The 18,851-nt window shown below is 37.6% G+C and overlaps 1 pseudogene; it reads right to left on the bottom strand.

Annotated features, from left to right (window-relative positions):
- Positions 1–6,566: 6,566 nt before the first annotated feature.
- Positions 6,567–18,752, bottom strand: LOC132434268 (casein kinase II subunit beta pseudogene; annotated as a pseudogene).
- Positions 18,753–18,851: the final 99 nt, after the last annotated feature.

Genomic DNA, 18,851 nt, shown 5'->3' with positions numbered 1-18,851 from the left:
AGTTTTTAGCTATATAAAGAATCAAAGTACTAATTATATTCTGAAAAATCAAAATTATGCCCTAAATGATACAAATTATAATTCATAAACTTAATATAATTTATTATTTTTATTGTTCTCAATTCACTCAGATAATGCACATATAATTATAGGGCTACTATGCAAGGTTCTTTTCAGAACAGCAAGGACTAGATGATTTCATAGCAACTAATTGTAATGCAATAATTCGGGAAGTTTTCTGAAAGCACAAATTTGAGTATGTTAAAATAGTTTCAAATTTTATTTTCCTTGGACAAAAGCTTCTTTTACAGTGCAAATGTATTTTAATTATAAATCTACACTTAAAAATCATATTAAAGGGAAACTATTTTTACTGATACATGCCAGGGGGTAAATAATATTAATGCTAAATGCATACCTTTTAAGAAAAGAATAAAATGGACTATGATATGTCTTTGTTTAAGCACAAAGTTCCAAAGCTCTCCAGTTGTCCTTTGGATGAAAGTTGAATCACATTTTCTTTACTATAGAATCAAATCTGAGCATTTCAAGAGGTAAACAGTGATTCTTTGATGCCTTACTTCAAAGCATTCAGAGGAAATTAATCAAATTAATCCATCCTTCTTTCCACTAGTAACAAAAATTATTCACTGCTTTGGACTCAGGGCATTTCACAAGACCCTAATGAGTATTGGGAAGGAAAAAAAAAGTATTAAATGGCGGCATTAAGGAGGAGACTGTAAAGCACTGAATATTCTTTTTTTTAATGCCAGATTGGAAATGTAATTGAGTGAAGCAGGCCCCGGGTGGTTGGAAGCATTGCAAAGTGCATGGCCCGCCTAAAGGTGGCAGCTGCTACCCAGCAACCATGGATCATTGCCACATTGGAATTCAGAACCAGGTTTGGCAGATATTCCAGTGTTTGTGGAAAAGAAAGAAATTCATATTTTAATGTGAGCTCTCTAAATTTTTGAGTGTTGATGTTAACCAAAAAAGTCCTTGTGAGCTGAATCAAATAAGTCAGGAAGTTCCTCCTTGTTAAATGAAAAAGCATTATGTACTTGACCTTGGTCTTGCCCCTCCCCAATTTTAATCAAAGTCCTTAAAATCATTTAGAAAATATTTAAGTGACAATTATTTCTTATGTCAATTTTTCCTTGAGGAGCATCAAGAGAAAAATGTATTTCCTTCCAAAAGCCATTGGTTGAAGACCAAGCAACTCTAATCATTTGGCTAATATGATTGTTTATATATTTCCCAATAATCAAATAATTGTTCTCAGTTGATAAAGGGGAAGAGTATTTAAAAGGTTATTTTTAAATTACAGCAATACAGGTATTTTTTGAAACAAAGGGATATTGCTTTCAATACATTTTTTGCCTAAAATAGATGGTGTCTTTCCATATCTCTTCCAGATCTCTGAACGAATTCTCACGTTTTTTCAAAATTGTTGCTGTAAGCATGGTTAAATTATATCACCTCTATAGCCAGACTCTCATATTCTGAATCCAGTTCTGATGTTGCTCGCTACTTCACCTTTTGTGTCTTACCCAAATTTCTTGAGTCCCAGGTTCCTCATCTAGAAAATAATGGTCATTTTGGGATCAACTTCAGAGGCTTACTATGAGGATTTTGTAAGGAAATCTTTAAAGCTATCAGTGATAGAAAGTGTTCCATACATCTTAGTTATCATTATGTCCTTTGAAGTCATTCTTTTTTCCTGGTTTACATGGAAATACTGCTGCAGATGTCAGAAGACACATTTTTCTCCCACCTGAAACATTGTACATTTGTAGCAACCATCTTCATAGAGGAAAACAGAATTCTTATTCACTGCTGCATATATTTAATGTATTTTTGAGATCACTCTACCCCGTTTCTGGTCTTTATAAAGTTATCATAAAATTATAAGTGTCTTTGACAATTATCTAGTTACTAGACACAAAAGTATCAATACATGGGAACTCAGAGAGACTGAGTGATTTGCCTGGGATAAATAAATAAGAAAGTGGCAGAACTGGGACTAAAATTGTGTGTCTTTGTTTTGCTTTCATTATATATTTCTATCTAAATATATTTAAGTTGAAATTATAAATATTAAAAAAATTTGAATGCCTTAATTCATAGACTTTCTCCATTAAATTGGAAAGAAAAGGCTACATTAACAAGAGAAAACCATTATTTTTATAGGGAAATTTTGTCAATTAAGCTGCAGTATGCCAAACATCTGTGTACCTGTCAACCAATTCTACATGATTGACATAGTTTGCGTTCATATACAGATATTCCTGCATTTTGAGATCTAGTTTTACACATTGACATTTTAATATAAATGATCAATAGAAAATCATATTCCATGGGCATGATGAATGAGTCAACAAATTTATTTGGCTTACTCTAAATAAATATTTCTTAAATGTCACATTTGCACAGCATTAAAAGTTTTAAGCAAATACTCGTGAAGCATGCCCCGTGACACTGATGATTGAATATATTATCTTGTCTCTTTCTAATGAAGAAAACAGTGTAGTTGCCAACTTTATATGAACTAAGGGAAGTTCTCTGACCACATGAGATGTCATTTCAAAATAGATTTCCTTTGGAAGGATGATATTATGCTAAAATAATATGAGATTTATTTTTATTGCCCACTAAAGAACTAAGGAAAATACAATGCCATGGAAATTGTTATTTTAATGCTGTATTCAAAAGAATAAAAGTTAAGTATAGAACTTTGAATTGCTTTTCTTCTCTCCTCACTGGTAGTATATGTTCGTATTCTGGAGATTGGGAAATTCAACTTCACACAACACATCCAGCTAATGAGATTGCAGAAACATTGTGCTCTCCATCATTTCCTTATCAGTGACAATCCATTAAAAGCTCTAACCCCATGAAGTGAATTTCAGTTTTAAACTTTTGCATTCTGAAAACGGTCTTCCCAAGACCATTAATAGATAAGATGGATGCCACATTTGTTGACAGTTCAAGATACTTTTACTCTACTAGAACTGTTTTGAAACCAACAACAGACCTATTATCTTCTTTTACAAAGAAATTTTATAGTGCTATTTTAGTGAATTGCAAAACTCTGAAGGAAATTTTACTTTTATTTACCTGTGTTTTTGTTTCCTTACACAATGCAGTAAAATATGTACAATGTGTGTTTGTAGTCTACATTTGAATTGCATCCTTTCAGAAAAATTGAATAGGTCTACTAAAAACAATTTTCCTTTCAAGTGTGGCATGCTTTGTCCTTCTGAGAACAGAAAGATGATGATTTATTCCTGGATTCTTAATAGTTTTGGTTGCAATAAGTTAGTCATGATCACAATTGAATGTCAGGATTGTAAAATAATCAAAACAGCCTTTCCAAACTTAGTGTGGAGAAACTGAACAAATGCAAGCACAAAGATATGACTTCACCTCCTGACAAAGAAGGAGGAGGAGATTCCTGCCCAGACTGATGTCCCAGAGAAACAACCATGATTGTGAGGCATGGCATCCAGGGGGAGTTAAAGTCTTACTATTTTAGGTAATTTTAAAAATTGAAAATGTGTACAAGTTTCCTTCCATGAATGTAGTTAGAACATGTCAAAAAAGAACGGAATTCAACTCTCTGAATTCAGTCTCAGAGGTTTCAGAAAATAGTAGGGATAGTCACCTGAAGCAATTAGGCTTTTGAGAAGAATGGCATATGGGCCACTGCTCTAGCTGTCCCTGAAGGGGGACTGGAGACAAGGGCACAAATCTAGGTTTCTGGAGCTGTCCAATCAATAACTAGTGCCTTTGAAATATAAAATTCAGGAAACAATCAATGCATACTTAGGATTATTTGGTGATACAAAAAGTGCAGAAATAAATATGCCTGGAGATGGAGATACAGCTACTGATCTACAGTGCACAGAAAACTGGATACACTGAGTAGAGTGACAAATACATGGTGTGCTGAAGAGAAGAGCTGTGTTGTCCTGTCAGGTACTGAGATTAAAATCTGTTTACAAAAAATAAATAAATAAATAAAAAAAATCTGTTTACAACATTCAGCAAAAGAGGGTTGGCTCCCTTTGGAAATTTATTTGTACTTCAAAGGATGCTAAATAGAAACAGGATCGAAGATATGTTTGAAAGAAATATGCTGTATTTGAAGTGGAATCATCTCCCATCTTTAGTGAAAATAGCTCCATAATATCCCAGAAGCCAGGAGCACTATAGAGAGATTGTTTGGGTGGAATTACCAAATACACTTACTTACATTAAATTAATATCAATAATAGTCAATACACTTTGATCATTTTCTATGTATAGTGGTATACTTTATGTGGCTTATGTTATTTAATCTCTTCAATTAATCTATGAGGAGTCACTCAATGTTTGTCAACGTCACAGATTAATAAATTGAGTTTAATACAGATTAGGTATCTTTTCTCAAGATTATGAAACTAGAAAGCATTAGAATAAGAGTTTTCAAACCCTTATTTAGCAAGGCAGTATATACTTCCTAATGCATATGATTAAGAAACAAGTTATCTCATACTTTATGTGTATGTTATTTGATACTAAGAGACTCAGTCAATCCTTCTGTGGGTACAGGTAACGGTAAACGCTTTTTCTTTCCACCCAAAAGCTTCAGATAAAATGTTTTTAAGTGAATTGACTGTAAATAAAATTTTAATTTTATCTTAACAATATGCTAGAAAGATAGTTTTAAAAGTTTTTCATAATTCAAGATGATTTATATAATTTATATAATGTTCACATTAATTAAAACATGGTAACTGGGGTATACATATGGATAATTAGAGTAAGTTGGTAAGCTAAATATTCTAACATAGATTATAAATTTGAGTAGACAAGAAAAATATGTTGCAATATCCATTTGAGCAACCGCAGCTTCTTATTACAAACACCATGCTTAATATAACTATCCCTAGATATAAGTGAAAAATATCGATTATCACAGTTTTGCTTTTTGCTTTTTTTAGTATACAAAAGAGATATTAAGTTTCAAAATGATGAGCTCAACTTTCTTATTCCATGTGTCATTAGGATGTGGTATATAAATATTCTCCAACTTTGCTCTATATCTTCACAACAAAGTGCAGTGATAAACTAATGCTTTGCAATCTGAAAATTACATTTGTCACTTTTTTCCTCTAAGGGTGTCAGATTGAAAAACCTTTCTCATTTATGATCTGTGCTTCAATTACAGTTGAATTCAAGACTACATGAAAGAACTTGGTGCTGACAGTATTCAGTTTTCACATGGATATGGTTTTCCAAAACACCATAGTTTTCTGCTCCTTGTCCTTACTCATCTGTCTACTTGCCTCTTAGATTAAATATTTTCAACAAATATGCCTATTTGAAAGGGTCTTGTTTGAATTTTAATGTTATTATTTTGCTGCCCCATTTATACCTTATACTTAAATAAATTGCTTCTCCCCACTGCTGTAGCTTGTTACAAAGTCTCCATTGTGGATTACAAAAATGTTTCATAATATCTGACCCTGAGGTGGCTAACATGATTCCAACACAGCATCTACAGGATAAATCCAAGCACCTCAAGGATAGATAGGTGTAGAAAGATCAAGTTAACAAAAACTAACACTTATAATATGAAAAAAAAAAAAAACTAGAACAACATGCAGTGCTTAACAAAATAATATACTGAGAAGAATATGAATATTACAATGTCTATATTTGTTGTCACTCACATAGAAGTATGGTGTTATCATTAGTCATTGAATTAGCCTAACTAGATTTTGATGGCTAAGAACACTCTCCAAATAGGCATCTTGATTTTTTCCACTGAGATGGGATTGGAATTTCAGTTCTCCCACTAAGAGATGTTTTATATCAACCCAACTTGACATAATTAGCCAATTCTCAATTTAATGTGTCATCCAATCTCTCCCCACTGATGTTCATAAATTTTGTATACACTCTGATTTCATTGGATTATTCATTATTTTTGACTTGACTCTCTATTCCAAGGGAAAAATAAAAGGTTTTATAGTACATTATAGTAGTTGCTAGATCATATACCTAAATTTTAGCTTCTTTTCACATTTATAATCATAAATCTATTAAATTAATTTCCAGAACATTTTGAAATATAGGTGGATTGAGATACACATTCTTGTCATGTTTAGATACGTCTGTTGGTACTTATGCTTTCTTTGAATTTTATTAAACATTGAATTGATTTTATCAAGTATAAAAATATATTCTCTCTTAAGATTTAATTGCTATTTACTAGTGATATTTGAGATTTGCTTTTTTTAAAATAATGCGAGTCAGTCTGTGGTTTGACACAGCAAAATCCATTTCAACTTATAGCCCAGAACTATTTAAATAATATGAGAATTAGTTGATTTTAGGTATATGAAAATTTCCTTTCTAAAGACCTGTGATTTTTGTACCTTTCAACATGGTAGTTCTTGTAGATATTTTTAAAAATTTCTTCATTATTATGGTACTATTCAGTATTCTTCTCATACATTAATCAATGATGCTAATGTATCTTAATATAAATAATGAATTTTATTTAGTAGTTAAATAAATTACCATAGAATTATTTTAAAAATACCTTATGATTTTACAACATTTATATTAGGAGTCATCAAGCTCTAAAATATTTTTCCTGAAGAGATCTGGCAAGATTTTATATAAATTTTGAGTAAATGCTAATTTTTGCCTTTTTTCTACTTTATTTCATATTCACACCACAATAATGACTCTTCTAATTTAAAATATAAACCATAGAGATTTCCTTAAAGGTGGCAGGGGAGGACTGGAACTGTCAAAGACAGAGTGACAGGTGGGGTTGGGAATAAGTGAACGGTCTTGACAGACTCAAAGTTGCTGGCAGCTTGGAACTGCACCTGGTAGGACAGTGGATGGATCTTGCAACTGTACACTTTGGACATAAACTGGTTAGTGGGCTGCTTGGGCCGGCATTCAGCATGCACCATGAAGAGCAATGTGAGGGAAACTGGTACCCAAGTAGGGGCCTTCTGTGGGGTGCTGCCTCGATGGTGTCTTAGGTGTGGAATTGTCCATGCACTTGGGGCAGTAGAGCTTCACCAGGGCCTCACCTGGGGTGTCAGAAAGGCTATTGGAAAGCATTGGCTTGTTCTCACAGTGCACGTGGGGCAGTAGCCGAACTCTCCCTGCTGGTACTTTTCCAACATCTGGGTGGTGCCATGGTTTGTGAGGATATAGGTGGTCTGGGTGAACCCATACAGCATCTTGGCTGACTGCTTAATCAGGGTTCTCTGGTTGGGGTTGTCTTCCAGCTCTTCATCAGGCTCCAGGTCCAAGATCATGTCTAGAGCTTGTCTACAGTGAGGCACCTGCTCATTGAGTTGACTGAGATTAAATTTGCCCTGGATGGAGTCTTCATCCACTTCACAGAAGAATTCATAGTCATGGAGCCCACAGAACCAGTATAAATAACACTTCCTGATGTTTAAATCATTTTTTAAAATTTGTCATTTATTTTTCCTTACTGATTTCCTGATGCTTCTTTGTCTCTGTAATTTTGCTTTCTTGAGTGACCATAAAAGTCTTTGAAAGTTAGGGGTCTTTTTTTTCTTTTGTTTTGCAAAGCATGTCATGATTAAAATGTGTTTCTACTTATTTTAATGAATTAATAAATAAAAATATAATGGGAATGATATTTTTAATTTCTATGTACTTTTAAGTGTTTATTGAACATAGTATCAGTAAAGACTAGTAACCACATCAAAAGAGTTCAGCTCAATGGATTGATTTCACATGTCAGAAGATACCTGCTTAGTCAGACTCAGATCAAAAACAGAATACCAATAACCTAGCACATTTTCATCTCAGTAAAAATTGTTCCACTTAACTGCTCTCATGACTTCTAAAACCAGAGATTCGTCCTGTCTTTTTTTGTACTTAGTATTGATAAATTATGCATTATGCACATTATAGACAATCAATTCCCATTGTGTGAGTATTCCACAATTTTTATGGCTTCTCCTATGAGTGGATATTTATGTGGGTAGCACCCAGTTTGGGCTTACAAATAATGCTATAATGAATATTCTAGTGCATGCTTTTCAGTGAACTTATGAATGCACTCCTTTTGGGTTTAGGTATATATATAGGAGTGGAGCTGATTATCTTTGGAACTGTGTATCTTCGGCTTTTGTAAATACTGCAGTTTTTCAAACTGTCCTTATGCTTGAGGTTTTTTTTTTCTATTGATACCATTTTTTTTTCAGTACATCTTTATTGGAGTATAATTGCTTCACAATACCATGTTAGTTTCTGTTGCACAACAAAGCAAATCAGCCGTATGCATACACATGTCCCCATATCCCCTCCCTCTTAAGCCTCCCTCCCATCCTCCCTATCCCACCCTTCTAGGTCACCTCAAAGCACCAAGCTGATCTCCCTGTGCTATGCTGCTTCTTCCCACCAGCCAACTATTTTACATTCGGGAGTGTATATACATCAATGCTACTCTCACTTTGCCCCAGCTTCCCCCTCCCACCCCATGTCATCAAGTCCATTTTCTATGTCTGCCTCTTTATTCCTGCCCTGCAACTAGGTTCATCAGTACCATTTTTTTTTTTAGATTCCATATATATGCATTAACATACGGTGACATACTTCACTCTGTATGACAGACTCTAGGTCCACCCACCTCACTACAAATAACTCAATTTAGTTCCTTTTTATGGCTGAGTAATATTCCATTGTATATATGTGCCACATCTTCTTTATCCATTCCTCTGCCAATGGACACTTAGGTTGGTTCCATGTCCTGGTTATTGTAAATAGTGCTGCAATGAACATTGGGGTGCATGTCTCTTTTTGAATTATGGTTCTCTCAGAGTATATGCCCAGTAGTGGGATTGCTAGGTCATATGGTAGTTCTTTTTTTAGTTCTTTAAGGACCCTCCATACTGTTTTCCATAGTGGTTGGATCAATTTACATTCCCACCAACAGTGCAGGAGGGCTCCCTTTTTGCCACACCCTTTCCAGCATTTATTGTTTCTAGATTTTTTTGATAATGGCCATTCTGACTGGCGTGAGGTGATATCTCATTGTAGTTTTGATTTGCATTTCTCTAATAATTAGTGATGTTGAGCATCTTTTCATGTGCCTTTTGGCCAACTGTATGTCTTCCTTGGTGAAATGTCTATTTAGGTCTTCTGCCCACTTTTTAACTGAATTGTTTGTTTGTTTGATATTGAGCTGCATGAGCTATTTGTATATTTTGGAGATTAATCCTTTGTCTGTTGTTTTATTTGCAAATATTTTCTCCCATTTGGAGGGTTGTCTTTTTGTCTTGTTTATGGTTTCCTTTGTTGTGCAAAAGCTTTTAAGTTTAATTAAGTCCCATTTGTTTATTTTTGTTTTTATTTCTGTTAGTCTAGGAGGTGGGTCAAAAAAGTTCTTCCTGTGGTTTATGTCAGAGTATTTTTCCTATGTTTTCCTCCAAACGTTTTATAGTGTCTGGTCTTACATTTAAGTCATTAATCCATTTGGAGTTTGTTTTTGTGTATGGTGTTAGGTAGTGTTCTAATTTCATTCTTTTACATGTAGTTCTCCAGTTTTCCCAGCACCACTTATTGAAGAGGCTGTCTTTTCTCCATTGTATGTTCTTGCCTCCTTTGTCATAAAACAGGTGTCCATATGTGCATGGATTTATCTCTGGTCATTCTGTCCTGTACCATTGATCTATATTTGTTTTTATTCCAGTACCTTGCTGTCTTGATTACTGTAGCTTTGTGGTATAGTTTGAAGTCAGGGAGGCTAATTCCTCCAACTCCATTTTTTTTTTCTCAAGATTGCTTTGGCTATTCGGGGTCTTTTGTGTTTCCATATGAATTGTAAGATTTTTTGTTCCAATTCTGTGAAGAATGCCATTGGTAGTTTGATAAGGATTACACTGAATCTGTAGATTGCTTTAGGCTATATAGTCATTTTCACAATATTGATTCTTCCAATCCAAGAACATGGTATATTTCTCCATCTGTTTTTTGTCATCTTTGGTTTCTTTCATCAGTGTTTTATAGTTTTCTGAGTACAAGTCTTTTGCCTCCTTAGGCAGGTTTATTCTTAGGTATTTTATTCTTTTTGCTGCAATAGTAAATGGGAGTGTTTCCTTAATTTCTCTTTCTGATTTTTTGTTGGTGGTGTGTAGGAATGCCAGAGATTTCTGTGCATTAATTTTGTATCCTGCAACTTTATCAAACTCATTGATTAGTTCTAGTAGTTTCCTGGTGGTATCTTTAGGATTTTCTATGTATAGCATCATGTCATCAGCAAATAGTGATGGTTTTAATCCTTATTTTTCCAATTTGTATTCCTTTTATTTCTTTTTTTTCTCTGATTGCCATGGCTAGGACTTCCAAAACTATGTTGAATAAGAGTGGCGAGAGTGGACATCCTTCTCTTGTTCTTGATCCTAGTGGAAATGCTTTCAGTTTTTCACCATTGAGTATGATGCTTGCTGTGGGTTTGTCATATATGGACTTTATTATGTTGAGGTAGGTTCCCTCTATACCCACTTTCTGGAGGGTTTTTATAATAAATTGGTGTTGAATTTTGTCAGAAGTTTTTTCTGCATCTACTGAGATGATCATATTGTTTTTATTCCTTAAATTGTTAATGTGGTGTATCACATTGATTGATTTGCATATATTGAAGAATCCTTGCATCCCTGGGATAAATTCCACTTGATCATGGTGTGTGATCCTTTTAATGTGCTGTTGGATTCTGTTTGCTAGTGTTTTGTTCAGGATTTTTACATCTCTGTTCATCAGTGATATTGGCCTGTAGTTTTCATTTTTTGTGATACCTTTTTCTGGTTTTGGTATCAGGGTGCTGGTGGCTTTGTATAATGAATTTGGGAGTGTTTCTTCCTCGGCAATTTTTTAGAAGAGTTTGAGAAGGATTGGTGTTTGCTCTTCTCTAAATGTGCTCTTCTCTAAATGTTTGATAGAATTCGCCTGAGAAACCATCTTGTCCTGGACATTTTTTTGTTGGAAGATTTTTAATTATGGTTTCAATTTCATTACTTGTGATAGGTCTGTTCATATTTTCTAATTCTTCTTGGTTCAGTCTTGGAAAATTGTACCTTTCAAAGAATGTGTCCATTTCTTCATGGTTGTCCATTTTATTGGCATATGGTTGTTTGTAGTAGTCTCTTATAATCCTTCATATTTCTGCAGTGTCTGTTGTGATTTCTCCTTTTTCATTTCTAATTTTATTGATTTGTGTCCTCTCCCTCTTTTTCTTGATGATTCTGTCTAAGGGTTTATCAATTTTTTTTATCTTCTCAAAGAACCAGCTTTTAGTTTTATTGATCTTTGCTATTGTTTTCTTCATTTCTATTTCATTTATTTCTGCTCTGATCTTTATGATTTCTTTCCTTCCTCTGACTTTGGGTTTTCTTTGCTCTTCTTTCTTTAGTTGTCTTAAAAGTAACATTAGATTGTTTATGTGAGATTTTTCTTGTTTCTTGAGGTGAGATTGAATTGCTGTAAACTTCCCTCTTAGAACTGCTTTTGCTGTGATGCATAGGTTTTGGGTCATTGTGTTTTCATTGTTTCTATGTATTTTTTATTTCTTCTTTGATTTCTTCAGTGATCTCTTGGTTATTTAGGAGCGCACTGTTTAACTTCCATGTTTTTTTGTGTTTTTTACAGGTTTTTTCCTGTAATTGATTTCCAATCTCATAGTGTTGTGGTCAGAAAAAATGCTTAATAGGTTTCAATTTTCTTAAATTTACTGAGGCTTGATTTGTGACCCAAGATGTGATCTATCCTGGAGAATGTTCCATGAGTACTTGAGAATAAAGTGTATTCCATCACTCTTGGGTGGAATGTTCTATAAATATCAATTAGATCTATGTGGTCTATTATGTCATTTAAAGTTTGTGTTTCCTTATTAATTTTCTGTCTGGATAATCTGTCCATTGGTGTAAGTGAGGTGTTAAAGTCCCCTACTATTCTTTTGTTACTGTCAATTTTTCCTTTCATGGTTGTTAGCATTTGCCTTATGTATTGAAGTGCTCCTATGTTGGGTGCATAAACATTTATAATTGTTATATCTTCTTTTTGGACTGATCCTTTGATTATTATGTAATGTCCCTCCTTATCTCTTGGAACAGTCTTTATTTTAAAGTCTATTTTATCTGATACAAGTATCGCTACTCCAGCTTTCTTTTGATTTCCATTTGCATGGAATATCTATTTCCATCCCTTCACTTTCAGTCTGTATGTGTCCCTAGGGCTGAATCAGGTCTCTTGGAGACAGCAGATATATGGGTCTTTTTTTGTATCCATTCAGCCAGTCTGTGTCCTTTGGTTGCGGCATTTAGTTTATTTACTTTCAAGGTTATTATCGATATGTATGTTCCTATTACCATTTTCTTAATTGTTTTCAGTTTGTTTTTGTGGGTCTTTTCCTTCTCTTTGTGTTTCCTGCTTAGGGAAGTTTCTTTAGCATTTGTTGTAAACTGTTTTCATGGTGCTGAATTCTCTTAGCTTTGGTTTGTCTGAAAAGTTTTTGACTTCTCCATCAAACCTGAATTAAATCCTTGCTGGGTACAGTAATCTTGGTTGTAGGTTTTTTTCTTTCATCACTTTAAGTATATCCTGCCACTCCCTTCTAGCTTGCAGGGTTTCCACTGAAAAATCAGCTGATAACCTTACGGGAATTTCTTTGTATATTAATTTTTTGTTTTTCTCTTGCTGTTTTTAATATTTTTCTTTGCATTTAATTTTTGTTAATTTGATGAATATGTGTACTGGTGTATTTTTCCTAGGTTTTATCCTGTATTGGGACTCTCTGTGCTTCCCGGATTTGGGTGACTCTTTCCCATGTTAAGGAAGTTTTCCACTATAATCTCTTCAAATATTTTCTCAGACCACTTGTTTTTCTCTTCTTGTTCTGGGACGCCTATAATTTGAATGTTGGTGCATTTAGTATTGTCCCAGTGGCCTCTGAGATTGTCTTCAATTCTTTTCATTCTTTTTTTCTTTATTTTTCTTTATTTCCTTTTTTCTTTATTTTTCTCCTCAGCAGTTATTTCCACCATTTTGCCTTCCAGCTCACTTATTCATTCTTCTGCTTCCGCTATTCTTTTACTGATTCCTTCTAGTGTATTTTTCATTTCAGTTATTGTGTTGTTCATCTCTGTTTGTTCTTTAGTTCTTCTAGGTCTTTGTTAAACACTTCTTGTATTTTCTCAATCCGTGCTTCCATTCTATTTCTGAGATTCTGAATCATCTTTGCTATCATTACTCTGAATTCTTTTTCAGGTAGATTGCTTATTTCCTTTTCATTTACTTGGTCTTGTAGGTTTTTACCTTACTCCTTCAACTGTGACATATTTTTTTGCCATCTCATTTTTTTTCTTTTTTTTTTTAACATCTTTATTGGAGTATAATTGCTTTACAATGGTGTGTTAGTTTCCGCTGTATAACAAAGTGAATCAGCTATACATATACATATATCCCCATATCTCTTCCCTCTTGCGTCTCCCTCCTTCCCATCCTCCCTATCCCACACCTCTAGGTGGTCACAAAGCACCGAGCTGATCTCCCTGTGCTACGCAGCTGCTTCCCACTGGCTATCTATTTTACATTTGGTAGTATATATAAGTCCATGCCACTCTCTCACTTTGTCCCAGTTTACCCTTCCCCCTCCCCGTGTACCCAAGTCCATTCTCTACGTCTGCGTCTTTATTCCTGTCCTGCCCCTAGGTTCTTCAGAACCTTTTTTTTTTTTTTAGATTCCATATATATGTGTTAGCATATGGTATTTGTTCTTTTCTGACTTACTTCACTACGTATGACAGACTCTAGGTTATGAGTCTGACTTACTTCACTTTCTGACTTACTTTCTGACTTACTTCACTATGTATGACAGACTCTAGGTTATGACAGCAACTTGTGCATGATTTTAAATAGTCACAGAGATTAAAAATGATCCTCATTCTCCAAAATTACAGTTGACACTCTCTGTGTGTCTTTGGACAAGTAATTCATCTTTCTAAGCCTTTTTTTTTTCTTATTTTGAATTCAGGATAATAATTCCTTCTTTACTGAGTTGTTAGGGACATCAAGTAAGAAGAGTATATAAAATGCCTGTACCAGTTGGGACTTTTTCAGTTGTCAGTGACTGCAAACCCAACTTAAATTGGGTTTAAGCAAGAGAGCTTTTGTAACTGAAAAGCCACAGCATAAACCACAGGCTGAATTCATAGCTAAAAGGAGTGATCAATATTGTTTGTTTTGTTGTTGCTTCCCCACTTTTCAGTTCCGTTTTTTTTTTTTTAAATTTACGAATATTTCATTGTTGTAAAGTTAAAGCCATAAAAATAATCAAATGGCCTACTATCATACCGTTAGAAGAAAAAAAAAAAAGGTGTTCATGAGAGTTCCATATTAGAATACAAGTTTTCCTTAGGCACCTGTTTATGTATGCTATTCTGCTCTTTACAATAAATAATTAAATTTAAAAGACTTAATTCCTCACTTTTAAGACCTTATTAGTTTACAAATTACATATTGACCTATGCTAAATTTTATACCAACCCATGCTAATGAATTCAGTACAGAAAACAAAAAACACTGCACTCAAGCAAACTACATATATATATATATATATATATATATATATAACTTATATGAGAATTGTTACTCCAGCTTTCTTTTGGTTTCCATTTGCATGAAATATCTTTTTCCATCCCCTTACTTTCAGTCTGTATGTGTCTCTAGGTCTGAAGTGGGTCTCTTGTAGACAGCAAATATATGGGTCTTGTTTTTGTATCCATTCAGCCAATCTGTGTCTTTTGGTGGGAGCATTTAGTCCATTTACATTTAAGGTAATTATCAATATGTGTGTTCCCATTCCCATTTTCTTAATTGTTTTGGGTTTGTTATTGTAGGTCTTTTCCTTCTTTTGTGTTTCTTGCCTAGAGAAGTTCCTTTAGCAGTTGTTGTAGAGCTGGTTTGGTGGTGCTGAACTCTCTCAGCTTTTGCTTGTCTGTAAAGGTTTTAATTTCTCCATCAAATCTGAATGAGATCCTTGCTGGGTAGAGTAATCTTGGTTGCAGGTTTTTCTCCTTCAACACTTTCAATATGTCCTGCCACTCCCTTCTGGCTTGCAGAGTTTCTGCTGAAAGATCAGCTGTTAACCTTATGGGGATTCCCTTGTGTGTTATTTGTTGTTTTTCCCTTGCTGCTTTTAATATGTTTTCTTTGTATTTAATTTTTGACAGTTTGATTAATATGTGTCTTGGCGTATTTCTCCTTGGATTTATCCTGTATGGGACTCTCTGTGCTTCCTGGACTTGATTAACTATTTCCTTTCCCATATTAGGGAAGTTTTCAACTATAATCTCTTCAAATATTTTCTCAGTCCCTTTCTTTTTCTCTTCTTCTTCTGGAACCCCTATAATTCGAATGTTGGCGCGTTTAATGTTGTCCCAGAGGTCTCTGAGACTGTCCTCAGTTCTTTTCATTCTTTTTTCTTTATTCTGCTCTGCAGTAGTTATTTCCACTATTTTATCTTCCAGGTCACTTATCCGTTCTTCTGCCTCAGTTATTCTGCTATTGATCCCATCTAGAGTACTTTTAATTTCATTTATTGTGTTGTTCATCGTTGCTTGTTTCATCTTTAGTTCTTCTAGGTCCTTGTTAACTGATTCTTGCATTTTGTCCATTCTATTGTCCATTCTATCTCCAAGATTTCGGATCAACCTTACTATCATTATTCTGAATTCTTTTTCCGGTAGACTGCCTATTTCCTCTTCATTTGTTAGGTCTGGTGGGTTTTTATCTTGCTCCTTCATCTGCTGTGTGTTTTTCTGTCTTTTCATTTTGCTTATCTTACTGTGTTTGTGGTCTCCTTTTTTGCAGGCTGAAGGTTCGTAGTTCCTGTTGTTTTTTGTGTCTGTCCCCAGTGGCTAAGGTTGGTTCAGTGGGTTGTGTCGGCTTCCTGGTGGAGGGTACTAGTGCCTGTGTTCTGGTGGATGAGGCTGGATCTTGTCTTTCTGGTGGGCAGGTCCACGTCTGGTGGTGTGTTTTGGGGTGTCTGTAGACTTATTATGATTTTGGGCAGCCTCTCTGCTAATGGGTGGGGTTGTGTTCCTGTGTTGCTAGTTGTTTGGCATAGGATGTCCAGCACTGTAGCTTGCTGGTCGTTGAGTGAAGCTGGGTGCTGGCGTTGAGATGGAGATCTCTGGGAGATTTTTGCTGTTTGATATTATGTGCAGCTGGGAGGCCTCTTGTGGACCAGTGTCCTGAAGTTGGCTCTCCCACCTCAGAGGCACAGCACTGACTCCTGGCTGCAGCACCAAGAGCCTTTCATCCACAGGGCTCCTTAATTTGGGATGATTCGTTGACTATTCAGGTATTCCACAGATGCAGGGTATATCAAGTTGATTGTGGAGCTTTAATCCGCTGCTTCTGAGGCTGCTGGGAGAGATTTCCCTTTCTCTTCTTTGTTCTCACAGCTCCCAGGGGCTCAGCTTTGGATTTGGCCCCGCCTGTGCGTGTAGGTCGCCGGAGGGCGTCTGTTCTTTGCTCAGACAGGACGGGGTTAAAGGAGCCGCTGATTCGGAGGCTCTGGCTCACTCAGGCCGGGGGGTAGGGAGGGTCACGGAGTGTGGGGCGGGCCTGCAGCGGCAGAGGCCGGCGTGACGTTGCAGCCTGAGGCGCGCTGTGCGTTCTCCCGGGGGAGTTGTCCCTGGATCCCGGGACCCTGGCAGTGGCGGGCTGCACAGGCTCCCCGGAAGGGCGCGTGGCTAGTGACCTGCGCTCGCACACAGGCCTCCTGGTGGCGGCAGCAGCGGCCCTAGCGTCCCATGTCCGTCCCTGGGCTCCGCACTTCCAGCCGCGGCCCGCGCCCGTCCCTGGAGCTCTCTCAAGCAGCGTTCTTAATCCCCTCTCCTCGTGCACCAGGAAACAAAGAGGGACGCCAAAGTCTCTCGCCTCCTCGGCAGGTCCAGACCCTTCCCCGGGCTCTCTCCCGGCTAGCCGCGGCGCACTAATGCCCTGCAGGCTGTGTTCACGCCGCCAACCCCAGTCCTCTCCCGGCGCTCCGACAAAAGCCGGAGCCTCAGCTCCCAGTCCCGCCCGCCCCGGCGGGCGAGCAGACAAGCCTCTCGGCTGGTGAGTTCCGGCCGGCCCGATCCTCTGCGCTGGAATCTGTCCGCTTTGCCCTCCGCACCCCTGTTGCTGTGCTCTCCTCCGCGGCTCCCAAGCTCCCCCACTCCGCCTCCTGAAGTCTCCACCCGCGAAGGGGCTTCCTAGTGTGTGGACACTTTTCCTCCTTCACAGCTCTCTCCCGCTGGTGCAGGACCCGTCCCTATCCTTTTGTCTCTGTTTAGTTTTTTCTTTTGCCCTAACCAGGTACGTGGGGGGTTCCTTGCCTTTTGGGAGGTCTGAGGTCTTCTGCCAGCGTTCAGTAGGTGCTCCGTAGGAGTTGTTCCACGCGTAGATGTATTTCTGGTGTATCTGTGGGGAGGAAGGTGATCTTCGCGTCTTACTCTTCCGCCATCTTCCCCTACATCCTCATTTTTTTTTTTTTTTTTTTTTTAATGAGTAGGTTCTGTTCCTGTTTTACTGGTTGTTTGGCCCGAGGCTTCCAACACTAGAGTTTGTAGGCTATTGAGTAGAGATGGTCTTTGTGCTGAGATGAGGACCTCTGGGAGACCTCACTCTGAAGAATATTCCCTGGAGTCTGAGGTTCTCTGTTAGTCCAGTGGTTCAGACTCGGAGCTCCCATTGCAAGAGCTTCCGCCCGACCCCGAGGTCATGAATCAAGATCCCACAAGCCATGTGGGGCAGCAAAAAAAAGAAGAGTAACAAAGTAAAAATAAAATTAGACTAGGAAACTAACAGATTTATTAGAAAGAATGTAAAAATAAAAATATATATGAATCACAACTGGAGTGTACATCAGTACCCTATAGTAAAAAAGAGGAGGAGGGAAAAGGAAAAAAAAAAGGTGAGGGAGGGAAGGACTTGGCTGTGGAGAGCGAGGCCTAAGCAAGGGTGAAGTTTGGGTGGTGTATGGGGCCAATGCTCAGGACCCACAAGGCTGGAAAATGTCCTGAGGGCTGTGGGGGATGGGGCTTATACTCAAGGAACAGTAGGAACCCAGGCGTGCCACCCACGCCTGGTCTCAGAGGGTAGGGGACCTCACCTGGGAGCCCAGCAGGGGCAGAGCAAATGCCCTCCTCTCCTCTCCTGCTCCTCTGTTCTGGGGTCTGGGAGGGTCCCTCCTGCCTGCCTCTCTGATCTCCCAGGCCTCTCTCCTATGTCCCCAGGACCAATACAGTAGGGGGAAAAGGGGGCCTTGGAGGGCAGGGGACCAGCCTGGGAGCTCAGCAGGCTCCCTGTGCCCAAGTGAGTAGGGTAATCACCCTCTGCTCCTCTCCTGATCCTCCTGGATGGCCCCTCCTATCTGCCACTCCTGATCTCCTCAGCCTCCCTCCTATGTCCCCAGGACCCATGTGGCCTGGATGGGGCTTTGAGGGGAGGGGCAATTGGCTTGGGAACTCAGCAAGCTCCCCAGCCCAAGGGGCGCCAATGCTGTCTGGGCTCCACTTCTCCCCCATCGATCTGCCTGCATCCTACTCATTCACTCTGAGGTTCCTCCTGTCTCCTTGGGGGTCAGAGTCCCCTACCAGTGGCTGACAGGCACCCTAGTTGTGGGGAGAAGCTAACTCTGTGTGTTCCCACACTGCCATCTTGACTCCTCCCCTGTGCTTGGGATTTGAGGTACATAATTTACTTTGATATTTATAAGAAATCTAAAAACTCAGCTTTTATTTTCCTATTTACACAAA

This window comes from Delphinus delphis, chromosome 11, assembly GCF_949987515.2.
Source record: "Delphinus delphis chromosome 11, mDelDel1.2, whole genome shotgun sequence".
In the NCBI taxonomy this organism is placed as follows: domain Eukaryota; kingdom Metazoa; phylum Chordata; class Mammalia; order Artiodactyla; family Delphinidae; genus Delphinus; species Delphinus delphis.
Note: the sequence above shows the minus strand (reverse complement) of the source record. Positions and strands in the feature narration are given on the sequence as shown.